Here is an 18,546-nt window from a genome sequence, read left to right as displayed (position 1 = left end):
TTGCAACTTCCCCATTTTGGTGTAGAGAGCTGGGCTTGACGATAACTATCAGATATAGTGTTCTTAAGCAATCCTGCCACAGTAATGTCCTTTTCTGACGAAGGCTTGCAAGAGATAAAGAGCCGTTTTCTTTTCTTCCTGTGGTTCTGAGTAGCTGAAATGTAGTATCTCAGAGCTCTGATGGGGCATAATAGTCTATCTGGATGATCAACTGTTTTACTCAATGATGGGATAGAGTATTGTCTATGTCCTAGAGGCCCAAACGCTGATGCCTGTTTTTTGGCGATCGATTCTGGAAGTGATCTAAAAGATTTTTTGCTCCAATCTTATGAATGCGTAATAGAGGAGATATCAATAGCGTGAAGCTCAGACACTCTAGCAGCTGTAGCTAATGCTAAGAGGAAGGCAGTCTTTTTGGAAACTGTTAAAAGTGTAGCCCCTGACATTGGTTCATATGGAGCTTCCATCAGTGCAGACAGAACGATGGATGGAGGAGATCGTGACGCTCTGGCAGTTTGAGCGTCTCTTCTATGAGAAGTGGAATCAGTGTTGGGCCACGCTGGGGCTATCAGAATTATGACTCAATCTGTATCCTCGATCTTCCTTATTACTCTGTCCAGGAGAGACCAAGGAGGGAAAGCGTAGGCAAACATCCCTTGCCAACTCATGGATAGGGCGTCAACCTGAAGGGCTAATGGATCTGTGACTGGGCTGACGTAAACAGGAAGTTTAGGCATGTGGCAAACAAATCCAGGTGAGGGGTATCCCACGTTGAGGTTATCCACTTGAATACCTCGAGGTGGAGAGTCCATTCCGTGGGTACAATCTTGTTTTTCCGGGATAGGAAGTCTGCCAGTATGTAACTCACTGAGTCTGCCAAGGCAAATAAAAGCGTAACCTCCTTCAACAAAAGTGCTGACCTCGTGCCCCCTTGATGTTTTATGTACGCTATCACCGTGGTGTTGTCTGTAGCTATCAGTACTGACGAGTGGTGTAGTAGGTGGGCCCAAGCCTTTATTGCTTGGACAATGTCTCTCATTTCCAGGCAATTTATGTGTAATTTTTTGTCTTGATCTGACCACATTCCTTGGATTCTGATGTCATCCATATGTGCGCCTCAACCTTCGCCTGATGCGTCTGTATATAGATGGTGTAACGGTGAGAGGGATGCCTGGCATGATGTTTTGACGCCGAAACCACCATCGTAGTTCCAATAGTTGACTGTGAGGAGGTTGAATTGTCTCTTCCAGGGCCATATTTCTGGTGGTGTTCATCCACGCTTGTAGTGGACGTAACTGGAGTCTCCCTCTGTAAGTAGGAACTTGGATTGATGTCAGTGTGCCTAGGCAAGACATCCACCAACGACTTGACCTGCTGGGTTGGTCGAGAGCACTCTGAATCTTTTCTATAGCTCTGAGATATCTGTCCTCTGGAGGTTGTAAAATGCCTTGGGGACCAGAAAAACTGGAGAGTAAACCCTTTTGTAGTATCTGCCTTTTAGTAAGATGCTGTTGGCCCCTTTGTCTAGTAGTTCTTGTATTGCCAGAGTTGCGGCCGCTAATTTGGTCCCTACTAGATAAAAACTTTGTCCTTTGGGGTGGACTACAAGCTCCGGATGCTGTTGGAAATGGAGTTTGTACCCTCTTTTTACCACTTCGATCAGCCAAGGGTCGTCCGTAATTGACATCCAATTTTTTGGCGTATAGTGACAGACGGCCGCCGACTGGTCCCGCGGTAGGCGTAAAGGTGAACTTGGGTAACCAGTAATCGAGGTCCATTCACATCGCAAGGTTGACAGGGTTTGGCTGAGAGATTTTTGGGTGTAGAGAGTCATGAACGGCGGTTACCTCTACCACTGGTATAGGATAGACCACGACCTCTGCTACTTTGGGACTCATGTTTCCCTCGGCTTGGTCTGGAACGGGATGAGTTTTTCCAAGTGGAGGCAAGTAAAGACTCACATCCTGACATAACACGTCTGCGATTAGGCGGATCCGTGTGCCTCTGGGTGTTGGCAGACCACATTTCATTAAGCTTAGATGCCAATGATATAGTGGAGTTTTGGAATCTCTGATTAGTGGTGCGTGAAATTTCATCGATCACAGAGGTTAGTCTGCCGTTAAAGAACTGGGTGCCAATATCGACTGAGACATCAAACTTCGTCTTAGTGGATCTGAAATATTATGTCTAACCTGTTGAATAAGATGATTCCGTTGAGTAAGCAGGAATTGTGTGGACATCCATACCTGTGCAGATTGCAGATCTTCGTGCATCTTCAGTATGTTATCAAGCGCACTATGAATGAAACCAACTTGTTCCAAATTCATCTCAACTTTTGTGTCACAAGGTTGGCCAGTAAATTCCTCACGGTAACAGGGGGAAGTACATGTCTGATGCCTGCTGCAAACCAGTTCATATATGTGCTAATATTTAACATCTGCTTGTTAACACAGTCAAATTCTCTGAATTTGCTGATCTCAACATTCATCCTGGTATTAGGGTGTCTGACCAGATCAAAATATTCATCATCAATGGTAGGAGATGTGGGGAATGGACAATTGTGGGTCTTATAACAATGTCTCCCTTTGTGAGGAACAGGCATGCTAAAGGCTCTACTGGTAGAGGCATTTAAATCCCCATTCATTTTTGTGACCACATTTTCAGTGAAAGATGGATATGGAAACGTATGAAAACCTTTCCTCTTTTCAACAGGATTTTCATAACCAGCCCTTTCAATAAGCACTGGATCCTCTGCCTCCTTTCTTGGGGGCTTTACAGATGGGATCAATTGATGGATTTCATAGATGATATCTCTAAACGAGTAGTCGTTTGGTTTGAACGTGAGCGTACTATTAGTATCCCCCTGAGAAGCGTACATACAATCTTGAGAAGCGCCAGTTATATCCTCTCGGTCGTACCCGCCGGGCTCTTGCCACTGGGGTGAAACGGCATCACGTGGTGTATCCCCCTGATATTTCCCCCTGCGATTTCTGGCTCGAGCTGCATGAGGATTTTGCTGTATAACTAGCATAGCTAGGTGATGCATAACTGTCCGAGCTATAGACGCGATTCTCGTGTGTGACTGTAGCTGAAGGAGCACACTTTGTATAATAGGAACTCTTAGCACGATTTTCCTCACTGTAGGGCGTGTAAGATTGATATGTCCGCCTGGAAGAATGGTGTTTATTTCTGTGAGATTCTCGTGCTACATGTTTCTTTTCCCGATAAGCACGGGATGAAATAGTGCTATCCTGACTACTTTCCCTATATAAAACATGTCTTTTGTCCTGTGCCGATGTAAATAGGACTTTTGTTTGCTATCTGAATCATGTGACCTAGATCTTGTCGTATTCTCCAGATCTGCATGTTGTTTTAGTTTATTTATATCCTGTGATATCGCTTGGAAACGTTTGTCAAACATTTCGGACATGGATGTTGTCAGCGATTTAGACCATTCAGTCATACTCAAGAGGGAGAACGGAATAGATTTGGGCTCCAATGTTTCTTTAAACCCATGAGTGACCAAACTACCCGTAGCACGCGGGCATAAGGCTCAAAAGGAAAAAACGGGATCTGTTTATTCATCACCTCTTTTGAGCCTGTGTGTTTCTCTAAGGATGTCAGTTTACCTGAGACACAACACTTTTCCACATTTGATTTAGATTTAGATTTGGTTTTGGGAGAGAAGTTGGGGTGTGTATAAAATCGATAGTTTATATTTAGATATAGCAAATTATATGCCCTTCAAAGGTGGATCTTATATAGATTAACCCCTGTATTATAAAAAGAAAAAAGCCATAATTAATGTAAAAAATAAATCTGATGACTGTTTAAGAATGATGATAAGATCTGCATTGTTCCCTGTAGACAAACATCCGGATAGACCTTCTAGCTATCCTCAAAACGATGGACTAAACCTTGATGGCATAGACGAACCTACACCAATCTCACAAAATGATCAGGTGGAAAAGCAAAATAATTTAGCTATTAATGTTTTCGGACATTCTTCTAAAGGAATTGTTGTACACAGGATAAGATCCGCTCTGGAACATATTCCCAGAATCAATTCATTTCTGATAAAAAAAGATGGTAAATATCATTATACATGGATAAAGAGTTTAAGCAGACTATTATGCGATCAAACAAAACATGCAGGAAAGAAATATTTCTGCTAAAGATGCCTACATGGGTACAGCAGACAAGATCTATTAGAAGCGCATAAAGAAGACTGTAGAGGTGTTGGACAGACTGCTACAGAGGGGAAAAGGGGGGAAAGAGGGGAAAAATATATTAAAATTTGAACATTATTGTAATCAAATGCCAGTACCGTACGTAATTTACGCCGACTTCGAAGCGCTTATCAACCCTATAGAAAATACTGAACGCAATAATCAAGATAATCAAGATAGTTTTAAGTACAAAACTCAAGAACATATTCCTTGTGGGTTTGGATATATAGTTGTAAGGTATGATGGGAAAACAAACCCGCCCGTGATTTATAGAGGTCCCGATGCAGCGGGAAAGTTCCTAGAACATTTGACTGGAATAGCTCTTAGCAGAGTTGAAGGACTTTCGAGTTGTATCCGTTGTACTGATCTGATCAAGATGGATGCACAACTCTTCATAGGGAACTATGTCTGGTAATTCAACTCGAAGCACTTCTGGTAACATGGGTGACACTTCTCTTCTTATAAATCCAAGCGTATTTGCTAAGCCCCTGTCAAGTTTTAAAGCATGTGTTGCTTCTCTGCTCATTTGACTCATTTTGTGTGAGACTAGCTCCCAAAGGCTTAAACATTTCATCACTGAGTGAGCATACGCTGTAATACCCATCTCATATAGTGCGATGGTCCATATCTATTAATAACTTACTATTACCTCTTGCAGTACTTAAATTGGTCCACCATTGGTAATACATATTATCGCAAAGAGCAACTTCAAGTTGCCCAGCCGAGTTATCAATAGCGTGAAGCCGTTGAATAGACTGACCATTTGTTATTCCCAGAAGTGTAACATACATATTATATATACAAAGAAACTATATCATAACTTCAATATGAAATCAACTTACATTATGAACCAGTTGATTTAGGTAAGAGCCTCTGGTGCTACGTTTTGTGTTCATTTCCCTGATATCTTTGAAAAATACAGGTTGAGAGCAACTAGCGACAAAATGGTAAATGATTGGTTCCACAATCCAATGCAATTTTGGCAAAACCAGTTAAACTTTGCCATATGGTGTGCCACAACAGGATGTGGCGTATCTCTTTATGCCCCAGGATTTGAACTAAATAAGTCTGTTTTATCATTTCACGTGTACTATCAGATTAGACGCGTACTTAAAGAAATCAGTGCCCCATTACCACAGGATCGAGCATGGAATGCATCAAATAATCCATCCAATAACCATGGTCTCGGTATTCTGTACAGTGGACAAAAAACTGTTCAAATAGAAAGTGATGATTAAGTTTGAAAAAATCATCAACCATTCAATCCATTTAAGTTGTTACAGAAAAACAATCTTTTTGTAACAATGCATAATCTTTATCATGGCTGGAAACTTTCAAGTAATGATTGGAGAGGAGATCTTATGAACTTTAAGAGTTGTTTAGCTTATACTGTTACAAAGTTTGTGCAACAAAACGATACCGCAAACGCTTAAAATGAATTTCTTAATGATAAAACAGAAAATAAATTTACTAACCCAGGAGTTGTAAGAGTTAATGAATCAATAAGAACTTGTGCATGGGTAGTTCCTGGTGCACAGTCGCAAACACAAACAGGAATAATTGGTTCTGGGACGGCGCTTGATGTACAAAAACAGTTTGTTGCAAATGTAGAGCATGCTATTGCTTCACCAGTTGACATACCATCTTCTATAAAGTGTTATCAAGATGTATTACAGTACTAACAACGCGTGTCGGTCTGACGTTGATTAATGAACAATTTGCATACTTGTATATGCAAGAGGCCGACGTATGGTTCTCAGTAGGAAGTGACAACTTGGAGACGATGGCTTGTTGCATATACAGTTCTACTTTATACATGTTGATATATACATACAAAAGACACTATGTTCCTGGTCAGCACATAGTGGTAGTGGTTGTTGTCTAGGCTAAGGGTAAGACCTTTCTTTTTTCTTTTCTCCTCTCTCAATCTCTCTGGACCAAGGCTTATATAGCCAAGGTCACCTGACATTTAGTAAGTAATAAATATAAATGTAAACAGTAAATCATCAGTGACAATCAAATGTTCTTCAGACAATGGATGTCGTAAATCAGTCGCTATGACAATATCTACAAAACGAAGAGAGAATAATCAGGGAAAATTTATCGCGTAAGAAACCCATGTGTATGACGAGGGATGATTGGAGGCCCCATAAGAAGTCAACGAGTTGTCATGTTTGTAATAAACCCCTGAATGGGGATTCCGAAAGAGATCATTGCCACGTCACGGGTAATTATCGGGGAGCCGCGCATAACGAGTGTAACTAAAAATGAATTCTCAAACAATACCCATCCCCGTTGTGTTTCATAACCTTAGAGGATATGATTCACATCTCATTATCAAGCTATCTCAAAGACTGACGGCGGCTAAACATGCATTCCTAATAATATGGAAAAATATATATCATTCTCGTTGACTAAAACTATACATTATACGGACAAGGATGGGAAAGCTAGAATAAAGCAAAGTAATGGGCTTAGATTCATAGACTCTGTACAGTTTCTGTTATCTTCCCTGGACAATTTAGCTAATGAGAACAATCCCAATGACTTTGCGATAACAAATCTATATACCGATCGGTTAACTCATCATTTGTTGCTGAGAAAAGGTGTATATCCTTACGAATATATGGATGATTGGTCTAGATTCGACGAAACTAAATTACCACCTCTTGAATCATTCTATAGTAACTTAACAGAATCTAAAATAACCGATGCCGATTATGAACAAGCTCTGACGGTGTGGGATAAATTAGGTTGTAAGAATTTAGGTGATTATCACGATCTGTACTTAAAAACCGATATACTGTTACTCGCCGATATATTCGAGATATTTAGAAAGACATGTTTAAAACAATACGGCTTGGACCTGGCATGGTACTATTCCAGTCCCGAACTATCGTGGGATGCATTGTTAAAGAAGACCAGTGTAGAACTAAAATTACTCACAGATAACGATATGCACTTGTTTATTGAGAAAGGATTAAGAGGTGGTATATCGATGGTAGCGAAAAGGTATTCTAAGGCTAATAATAAATTAGTGGAAGGATATGATCAGAGTAAACCCGACACGCACATATTATACCTCGACGCCAACAATTTGTACGGATGGGCTATGAGTCAACCTTTACCCACGGGTGGTTTTGAGTGGGTCGATGATATCGAAGTGAATGATATCAATGTGACTGATGCAAATAAAGGGTACATACTAGAAGTTGACTTGGAATATCCAAATTCGTTACATAAAGACCATAACAGTTATCCACTAGCTCCCGAGAGATTAATGATTAATAAAGGTTGGATGTCGGAATATCAACACTCTTTGATGGGTAATACTAGGTTAGCTAATGTAGAAAAACTCATACCAAATTTGATGGATAAGACAAAATATATAGTTCACTACAGAAATCTCCAGTTATATCTATCGTTAGGTATGAAACTAAAGAAAATACACAGAGTTCTAAAGTTTGATCAAAGCCCTTGGATGGAGCCCTATATAAGGCTGAACACAGATTTAAGAAAGATAGCTACCAGCGATTTTCAAAAGAATCTATATAAGCTCATGAATAACTCAGTATTTGGTAAAATTATGGAGAATCTAAGGAAGCGTGTTGATGTTAAATTAATCAGGTCTAATGAGGAGGAAAGACTCAGGAAACTTATAGCCAGTCCGGCTTTTAACAGAAGCAAGATAGTCGATAACGACTTAGCAGCGTTGCATATGCAGAAGAGTAATATGAAATTCAACAGACCAGTGTACGTTGGTATGAGTATTCTTGACTTGTCAAAACACTTAATGTAGGACTTTTATTACAACGAACTTAAGAAGCAATATGGCGATAGATGCGAGGTGTTATATACCAACAGATTCGTTGTTGATGGAAATACAAACTGAGGATGTGTATAAAGATATGGCAGAAAAAATAGATATGTACGACACGAGCGATTACCCGAAAGATAATCCACTGCACAAGCGTAGTAAATAAAAAGGTGTTAGGTAAGATGAAGGATGAATGTGCTGGGACTCCTATAGCGGAGTATGTCGGATTAAGACCTAAGATGTATTCTATAAAGAAGTCCGATAATGGAGAGATAAGAAAGGCTAAGGATGTTAAGAAGTATGTGGTAAAAAAGCATATCAAACACGAACAGTATAAAGAAGCATTATTCAACGGTAGAACATTCAAACACGAGATGAAGTCTTTAAGAAGTTACAATCACAGGATATATGGATTAAGAATGAACAAGACATCATTATCCCCCTTATATACAAAGAGATGGATTGATAAGGATGGTGTAACTACCTATGCTTATGGTTATGGCGGTAATACCGTATTGTTGGGAACTATAAGCAACTCTTCTCGTACAAATACCCTGCCCGGTCCATCTTTAAGATAATAAAGAATAGGCTCTCCTTCTTTCATAACCAATCTACTAATGTTATATGTCTTAAGAGACCAAATCGGATCGGTTGCGCGACGTAGGCCTCCTTCGAGTTCACCGGGCTGGTATAAATATCTTACGCTTACTCTATCCGGAATTTTTTGTTCTTTGCCTCTCCTCGGTGCTGAAGATTCGGAAGTCACGGATGTCATTTTAATCGCATCTGATGGTTTCTTCCTGATTAATCTTGTTACTTCATTATTCAGCGCTGATACAACAGCTGATAATCGTGTCACCCATTCGGTTGATCTTAATCGTTCCGATTTCATTTCGATCCCATACTGATTGCCAAACAAACGGTTAAATCTTTCGACGATAGCTTGACTATGGTGAGCCTCTTTTTCACCACGCCTGATTTCGACATCGGGCATTGTAAACAGTTTAGTTACCGATCCCATAAACTCGCGACCAGGATCTACTTGAAATAGTTTAGACCATTTTAGTGGCCCGCGTTTATATATGCGACTCAGTGCATTAGCTACTTCTGTTGAATCTTTCGAGGTTAATGGCTCAGCCTCTTTGTATCGACTAGCCACATCCACTACTGTTAAAGCGTATTTATACGTTTTGCGTCTTACCTTATCATGGGGAAGAAACAAGAGGTCAGCCTGATGAACTTCATTCGTTGTAAAAATATCAAACTTCTTCCTCGGTATATAACGCGGTGCCGGTAAGTATATTTGCCACATCGCTTGTTTCTTTAACCAATCCTTGGCCACACCTTTAGATACCTTAGCCGCGGTAGCTAATTTTTGTATTGCTCCTATACCTTTCCAATATCCTCGTGGGCTCTAGTAAATTTTATCCATTATTAATTAATAATGATGTTTCTTTTAATACGAATCATGACTATCGTTAAATCGCATCATCATTTACACAAAAAATTCCCCTGTAGTGGTGGTATAGGTATATAAATCCAGCTCCAGTGGAAGTGGTCCAGAATCACCATTACCTATACTACTTCTTGTGTTACAGTGACTGAGATAAGGTTCTAATTTGTTTTCATTTTTAAGTACCCTAAGGTTGTTTCCTGTGCCTTTAGTTGCATTAGCATCTGAAGAGTTTCCTTGAAGAGAGAGTCTAATTTAGACTTTATTGTCTCGTTGAATGTTGGTTATAGGAAATTTGAAGTGGACTTTGAAGTTTCTTGAATATGGACAGGTCTGAAAAGGGTTAAGAACGCCCATGGATGCTCTGGCACAGGCCAATTTCATTGCGGCGATTTCAGCGCAAACAGTGCCTAACTTTAGATGGCGTTGGTACAAGCAAATCCTTTGTGGATTTGATTATGAAAGAGGTCAGAAAAGTATAAAGACCACCCTGCGACACTCCGGCATATGACAGTTTCATAGCAGTGACTTAATGCAAGTAGTGCCATACTTTTGACGGCATTGGTACTAGCAAACCATTTGAGCATTTGAAGATGGCAGAATATTTTTGTGTATCTTCGTTCGTGTGTCACTTGGAACCCGCCATTGATGCTTGCAGCTATATTTTAACTAAGTATCACACTTAGTGTTGGATGATCTAAGCGATGACTTCGGCATGAACAACACAAGTCCGTCTGAGGGTCCACAACTGTTTATTTAGACAACGACTGTAGTGTTACAATCATAGGCCAGGTCTAAACTCTTCTCTACAGACCTCTTGTCTGGTCACTTATATACCCAGGGTCGTCAGCTAAAATCCTTTGTTTCAAAACTCCCTGCATCTGGTCAGTGGCTTTGTCATTAATACGATAATATTAATGACATCCAACTCGGGTATTTCCCGCTTCATATTGATTTTAACCCGTATTCCCCATCTCATATCGATCTTAACCCAGGGAGGCCCCGGTCAGTCCCTTTTCGGAGGTGGCTCTTAATAGCCTGGTTATATCCCTCCGACTCATGACCACCGGTCAACCCTCATCATAACGGGTTATTTTAATTATTGTCTTGGCGTGGCGACTGTCTGCTACGCGACAACGCTGTCGGCCCATCTGTGGCTGTGACTAGGGGACAAAGGGGACTACGGTTCTCCACTGACCAGTGCATTAGTAGGGGCAGCAATTTAGTTAATTAGTGAGATGTCATCTGGCATCTCTTTACTCTTGATATAAGATACATAATTTGCTAAAGTTTTGTGCACTACATTCGAGATTTCTTCCCACGCCAGGATGGAGGTTTAATGTATGTATACAATCAGTAATCAAAAGGCAGGAGAGGTTTATTGTTTGGGAGATGCATGATGCATGATGAAACATCGATAAGGAACTTTGACTACTGTCAGCGACATACCGACTCAAGAGGTAGCAACCATGCATGTCAGTTTATAAGCAATAATGCAGTGTTACCTATTCACGACTGCTGTTATTGTAAATGTATGGGTGTATGGGCCTTACCTCGAGTGCATCAAATCACTTGAACGCTTTGATTAAGAACATGAAAAGATTTGTTGGCGGTACACATTCTTTGCAAATCCTTCAGTCATGGGTTTACAAAATCTGAGCTGCAGTTTTTCAAGGATGAATGAATCAGAGGACTGATTCTATACCCCCAGATTTCACTATTATATAGGATTACTGGCTCGATTACTGTTTTAAATAATTTGCAAGTCAGAGCTATTTCTTGGTTTAAAATGGAGACGGAAGCTTGTGGTAGGCCTTAGGGCCTTTTTTCAGGAGAAGTTGGCACTATTTTTAAGTTTACCATTTAGAAAGTATACTTTTCCTCTATTTCACTTGATTTGCTAAACACTACAACATTTGTTTTGTGACCATTTTTCTTTAGATTATTTGTTTTTTCCTCATTACGTTTTGCCTCTTTACATTCAACATCATACCATTGTTTTTTGGGTACATTGATTTATTTTTGCAAGGCTTTGATGAATAAAATATCAGAGAAGGCACCAACGAGCTCTTCACATTCAGAACTATCTTGTGGGCTGGAGGTTAACATAATATTATATAAGGACATGGCTCCATTATGACAGGCTCCGCCATCATGCATGATAGCGGAGCTTCAAATTAAGACAAGAGATATTATTGGATGAAATGGTCGCGGATGTGGAGGTACTGGTGGACTACGGCAAAGAGCTTAACCCCTGTTAAGCAACCCCAACTGCAGCAACCGCTGCCCTGCAACAACCGTTGCCAAGCAACCCATGTTGCTTACCAATGCAGCGCCTGCTGCCCTGCAACTACCGTTGCCAAGCAACCCATGTTGCTTACCAATGCAGCGCCCGCTGCCCTGCAACTACCGTTGCCAAGCAACCCATGTTGCTATGCAGCTATCGCTGCCAGGCAAGTACCATTGCCAAACCATGAGCGAGGGCAACTATTGTTGCCAAGCTGACCATCCGCTGTAAAGCGGACGCTAAGCCATCTGCTGTAAAGCAGAATGGATAAATTGGTTCCTGCTGTAAAGCGGGTAACCCTATCCTAAATAATTTATAATTTGGGATGTATCCCAAGACGCCAAATGTAACTTGTAATGCAGTCCACCAGCACCCCGCCACAAGCACCAAGGTGCTTCCCCACAACCACGACCATTCGCGCTCATGTACACCCACCGTGTTATCCTATACTGAAAATGTTTCCTACCAGCATACCGCGGAAAGGGAGCTGCCAATATTTTGTGTGAAAAGATCAAGTCCGGCCGGTGACAAATGAACCCCGTCACGCAGGTACAGTTGCTGCTCCTGCCGGTTGAACACTGTGTGGGGAACCCGTATCCCCCCAAGCTCACGGGCCCTGTTCCCGACTCGTCTGTTCAGCTTCTGCCTGGCCCCGTCCAGGTCCCGGGCACGGCTGGCTACATGCCAGTACCTTCGTGGCAGCATGTCTGACCACAGAATGACCGCACCAGGTAGGAGGAGATGTATCCTCAGGAGTGCCAGCTTGATCTCATGATATAGCTGACACGTGGTTACCTTTCCCAGGTCGTTCGAACCAAGGTGAATCACCACCGCCTTTGGTGGTGTCTGCATTGCTTTGACCTGGGCATCTATCAGCTCGGTCAGCTCCTCCCACCTCATGCCGCCCCTTGCCAACCAGAGACATCCCCCTGGAATACCGAAGTCACTGTCCTGTAGGTGCTCTCTCGCCCGGGTCAGGAAGCTGGACCCAATCAACCATACTGAAAACATGAATCAATAGGAAGAAAACCGTTCTTGTATGGTTGGCGATTTAAATGTTTGCAGGTATGCGTATATAGCTTTTATAACATTCTGACCCCCACCTACCGAAGTGCTGTATCAAATCTGAACTCACTCCGTTACCGGCTGCTGTTGTTGCTGCGCCAATCCTGAAGGAATGCGAAGAGTATGCTGCTGTGCAGATGCCGCTATGCGCCAGTGCTCTTTTTAGCATGGCCTGAAATTGATACCTGGTCAGGGGAGATTTATCAAAGTGTACGAAAGCTTGAGTCTGACCCTGTGATCGAACTGTTAGGTATGCTTTAACTGCAGCCACTGGACACAGATTGTGGCCAGGTATGGCGGAAATGGAAACAACTATGCCATGTGAGTGCCTGTCCGTTTTTGAATGCCTTAGAGCCACTGTTACTGTCTTAGTCGTGTCTTGGACTTCTAGGTCCAAGAAAGCGCACCCTGGCTGAGAAAGTTTGGTTTGCACGAGTTCACTCACCCGAAAGAAAAAAAAAAAAAAAAAGAAAAAAAAAAAAAGAAGGCCAAGCAATATACTGCTTTGAACAATCTTACTTCATAGGTAGAAGAGCAGACAAATTGCAGGTTGTTTACAATTACTTTGAGCAGGTCTATTGTTATTGGTTTTCTGTGATCCTGCCTCCCCTGACACTTTTGCATCCCCGTAATCATTTTAGTAATAATAAAGTGGCCGGTGCGGTCTTCCATGCTGTGTAGCCGTTGAGATACCGGCCATATACGTTCTTACCGTACTCGGTGCATGTCCTGACACTGACAGGTGAGCAATGAAATGTACCAGATGAGCTATTGGAACCGGCCAGACATCTCCCAGGTTTTGTGATGCCCTGAATGCTTGCAATGCTTGGGTTCCTGCCTGGTAAGTTGCCCACGTGTTTGCCGCCAATGATCGCTGAAGGAGCCTCTCTGCCTCGATTGTTAGCCCTGCCAGAGATTGTCTGGAAGTGGTGTGGGATGCAGATTGGCTGATGGAGCTGCATTGCGGAATCGTTCCCACTGAAATCTCGACAGTGCATCTGCGATAATATTGTCGTGTGTTGTTATATATCTGGCCTTGAACAAAATGTTGTGTTTGAGGCACTGCAGCACTAGCTGCCTAATCAGTGACATGATTCTGGGTGCCTTTGAAGACTGTTTATTTATTATTGACACTACCGCTTGGTTATCACAAAAGAAAAGTACTTTCCTGTTAGCAAAGGCTGTCCCCCACAGACAAACTGACAGCACAATCGGAAACAACTCCAGCAGTGTCATGTCACGAGTCGAACCGTCCTCCACCCACTCACGGGGCCAGAGCCCGTTTGCCCAGTTCCCGTTATAGTATGCGCCGAACCCCACAGTGCTGGCTGCGTCAGTAAACAGCTGCAGCCATGTATTGTCAGCCCACTCTTTATTCTGAAAAACCGACACACCGTTAAATTCCCCCAAGAACCCGAGCCAAACCTCTAGGTCCTCCCGAACTCCCCGCATGATGCGAACACGGTGTGCTTGATGACTTACCTTTGTATAGGCGTCAATCAGTCTGCGGCAAAACGGTCTACCCATGGGTATTGCCCGGCACATGAAATTTAGCTTACCCACCAGAGACTGCAAAGCTTTACGGGTCACTTTGTGCTTACCTGAGGCCAGCATATCGTGTATGATGGCGTTGATATTTACAATCTTTTCCTGTGGTATTCTAACCTGCATCCTGACAGTGTCGATTTCAAGACCTAGGAATGTTAAGCAGGATGCTGGACCTACTGTCCTCTCATGTGCTACGGGTACGCCCAGCTCCTGGAAAGTACTGAGACATGTATCAAGGTTGTCACCACAGTCTTTCGTTCCTGCAGTTCCGCCTGTGAGAAAATCATCAAGGTAATGCATGAGTTGGCCGTTAGGCAACTTTTGCTGGACACACCATTGCAAAAAGGTGCTGAATTTTTCAAACACTGAGCATGATATGGAACAGCCAAACGGCAAGCATTTATCAAAGTAGTATTTACCTTGAAAGCACAAGCCTAGCAACTCAAAGTCCTCAGGGTGTACCGGCATAATCCTGAAAGCCGATTTCACATCAAATTTTGCAAGTAGAGCATTTAGACCAAGTTGCTGTACCATACTGACAGCCTCGTCGACCGTGCATATGACACGGAGCATGCTTCGCTGTCTATGTTGTCGTTGATTGATCTGCCTTGAGGATAAGAAAGGTGGTGTATTAAACGAAAATCGTCTGTCTCCAGCAAGGACTGATTCTTACCCGTTTGCTTTTGGGTACGAGACCGATGGGTGAAACTTGTAGGTTCAGCCGGGGCGGCGTTTCAAAAGGACCTGCCACCCTACCTAATTGTACTTCCTTTTTCAATTTGGCAGCTACTATCTCTTGTAAAATGGGATCCCTGGCTGAGCGTAGATTCTCAGACCAACGACTTAGGCGTGCCCCACTATATTCCAGTTGAAAACCTGATTCCAAACCTTGTAATAAATAAATGGCATGGGCATGGTTAGAATGCTTGTACAGTTGCAAATGTCGCTTTAATCTAGTGAGTTTGAGTGGAGTTGGGGCCAGTGCCTTTAGCATGGGTTGCCTGTGTGGAGTTAAGTTGCTTGGAGGGTCTACGACCCCCCTTTGCGCGAAAGCAAGAATAGGCGGGATGTTGCTCGCCACAATTAGAGCATTTATGAATAAACTTGCATTCTGGCCTGGCGCACCTTGACCTGTTGTAGTCCCAGCATGCGTTGACTGTAAAGTCACGGCCCCTGCTGAAAGGCACTGTAAAGCGTTCAGTCTTATTTTCTTGAACACGGGACATAGTCGGTGTCATGTGCTTCAACCACAATTCACCGTCTATCTTGCCCCACTCCCGAATTGGGTCTCGTGCCATACGGTGTCGGAATTGCTGGTCGTAGTTTGACCAGCCAAAACCCCCGGAGCGGACTGCGGCATTACGGATTGTTTCCATGTATGCCAACATGCCCTGTATGGTGGACTGACAAAAATGTTTCACCACGTAAATGCTCATATATATGTGGAAAGCTGACGTCCATTGGCCTATGCTTAATGCCCTGGCGTTAGCCGGCTTGGTCGGCGAGAATCGCAGATTACCCGACGAATCCATCTGCATCTTAAATGCATCGTCATCGTCATGCGACTGTGCGCCTGGCAACAATGTAGTCAACTCCACAAACTCCCCTCTCCATACTCTCTCCCGTACAACTTGACGGACGTGAGCGCTGATTGCATCCGCCTGGAAGGTCAGGGAATCCCCTGTTCCCTGATTGGTTGACCCCGCTCCTGACTCTGCACGTGGTGTGACGTCACGGGAAACTCCCGGCTCGCCCGAGTGTGCACTGCTAAATGACAACACATCGGGATTTCTTGATACCACCGACCCCGTTACCCCCAGATCATTTGTACTTACCCCTCGCATGCCAGTAAAGCTCCGAGAAGTATCTTGGGCCATCCGTTTGCCTAGCATATCCAGTATGCTGTTGAGTTGGCTCGATATAGCTAGCATCGACGGAACGGGCGACACCACTTGTTGGGGCTCTTCGATGTCTCCGTGATAGACTCGCGGGAGAACGTTTGAATTGTCCGAATCATCTGCTTCAACTAGCAAGTTAGCAGCTATTTGTACACTTGGCAAGGGGGGTCCGTGCAATGGAGATCTAGCTGATCTCCGTGACTTACCAGTAGCCGATGTCGCTTGCCGGACACTTGGTTCCCTCCTGGCTATTTTCCCGCTCCTTACGAGGCGGTGATTTAAGGCGGCCCGTCTTTTTGGTGGCATTCTTAATGGTAATTGCAACGAACTCTAGATGAATGCGCGAATATAACTATGTGTTTTACGGCTGAAAGCTGGAGAGCAAGTGCTGCGTGAGCTGATGTCACGCTACAACAGGTCATAGAAAATATAAACAAACGCTCCTTTACCGGACGTGCCAAGAGCGGATCTAGGCCAGAGACGATGGCACCATGCAAAACGGCACGTAGCCGCACGGAATGAAGGTATTTCGCTGTAATAATATTAGCAACTGTGCCAAGCCTAACATAAAGGCATTTAGTTCTAATCACTAAATGCTATTGTTAATGACAGTTTGAATATTTAAGCTAGAAGTAGCATGTTCAACACATAAGTGACATTTGTGTCCTTATGACAAAAATATGCCAGTTTTATGAAAACACTTTTTTAAAAACACTTAATGCAGAATAGAACATATAAATAATATGACTGTACTGTTAATAAACATTTGAACCTTTCATATGTGACCTATATCCTATAAGTACTACCGGGTATTCATTCTTCTCCTTGCTTTGTTTAAAAAGGGCAAACCTCACTGAGCCTCTAACTCAGTGTTGACCATCTGCATAAATTTAAACCACGTGGTCTAATGGAGGCTGACAGGCACTGGTGCCTTACATGGTCCAGCTGTGCAGTGGGGGGATATGGCAAGGGGTATCATATTACCTGATTTTGTTGGTATCTCTACATTTTGCCTGGGAGTAACTTGCCTGTAAAACATCTAAAGGTCAATTAGTTCTCAGTATTTATTAGTTTATCAGTATTTTAGTAGCGGTATTTACGAGGTTTGGTTTGGTTTGCCATGTTTGTTTTCCCCACATACCTTTTGACAGGAGCATACTGAGTGCCTGGGCTAGGACTAGCATGACCTTCATTGTATTGTGGCTGGTGATTCCTGCGGGACACACCTCTTGGCGGCTGTCAGCGCTGTCTATTAATGCAAATCAGGGAAAATCATAAACAATTTCAATTTCCTCTAAACGTTATCTGCTGTAAGGAAGGAGTTATTTACGCGTTGATACTTACTTCTGGCATCTTTGTTTAATATAGCATTACCCCCATCTATCAATGGCCAACGATATAACCCGCAGCTCCCCAAAGGAAACTTTCTCTATCTACCTGAACTAGATCATCAGAATATTCATGGCGACTGATAAGGTAATCGATGTTACATTGTCCGCTCATTTTCCTCCCGCTCTGTGTCTAGAATCTATGAGCAGATCATAAGGGCCATAATGCCATACTTAGAAATCTGTTCTTCACTAGTAGCCAAACTTTAAATACATACTTTGGGCATACTAGGAGTGCTGTTTATATATTTATTGTTGACTTTTACGTTTTTTCCATTTTTTTTTACAAATTATTGTCATCCAATTTCTTTTAAAACAATCTTAAAATAAAATTTCTGATATTTTGTTGTTGATTTTTAAAAATATTTTTCTCGTACTTTTCGGTAAATATGCATTGAATACCTGTAATTGACAACACATTAGAATTTTACTTGTGCTGTCTTTGCACTTGTTTGGACAAATCACTGAAGTCTGGCATCATCATACCAAGTGATTGGTAAAATTATGTCCTGTTTTTATCCAATTCAGATCTCCATACACAACTTTTCCCTGTACCGTGATATGATGGAGTTCTCTCCCTTGTCAAACTGAACGCGGAGCCTGGCTTTTACTTGGCGCTACTAATGTAAATAATGAACTTTTATCAGTAAAATATGCATTGTTAGATAAAATAAATGACATCTGATTTTGAGAATACGAATAATCACAAAGGTTAGTGAGTGCATTTTGTTCCGTTTATTGTATATAACAAGTACCTTGATACCCAGAGGTTGCAGGCTATAATGTAGTTTTCTAAAGTTATTCCTTTGTCAGGGAAGAAATAGATGGTAGGACAAATTAGGTAAATATGTAGGTTAAGGT

The 18,546-nt window shown here is 42.4% G+C and overlaps 1 protein-coding gene and 2 pseudogenes across 2 annotated transcripts in view; 1 reads left to right on the top strand and 2 right to left on the bottom strand.

Moving 5' to 3' along the window:
* LOC139444348 (uncharacterized) overlaps positions 1-18,546 on the top strand; it is a 173,638-nt gene that overhangs the window by 86,339 nt on the left and 68,753 nt on the right. The window lies entirely within an intron of this gene.
* LOC139444350 (uncharacterized) overlaps positions 13,748-18,546 on the bottom strand; it is a 254,046-nt pseudogene continuing 249,247 nt past the window's right edge.
* LOC139444349 (uncharacterized) lies at positions 15,174-16,865 on the bottom strand (annotated as a pseudogene).

This window comes from Haliotis cracherodii, unplaced genomic scaffold (assembly GCF_022045235.1).
Source record: "Haliotis cracherodii isolate W230 unplaced genomic scaffold, xgHalCrac1.p SCAF_5, whole genome shotgun sequence".
In the NCBI taxonomy this organism is placed as follows: domain Eukaryota; kingdom Metazoa; phylum Mollusca; class Gastropoda; order Lepetellida; family Haliotidae; genus Haliotis; species Haliotis cracherodii.
This window is presented reverse-complemented; position numbering and strand designations above follow the sequence as displayed.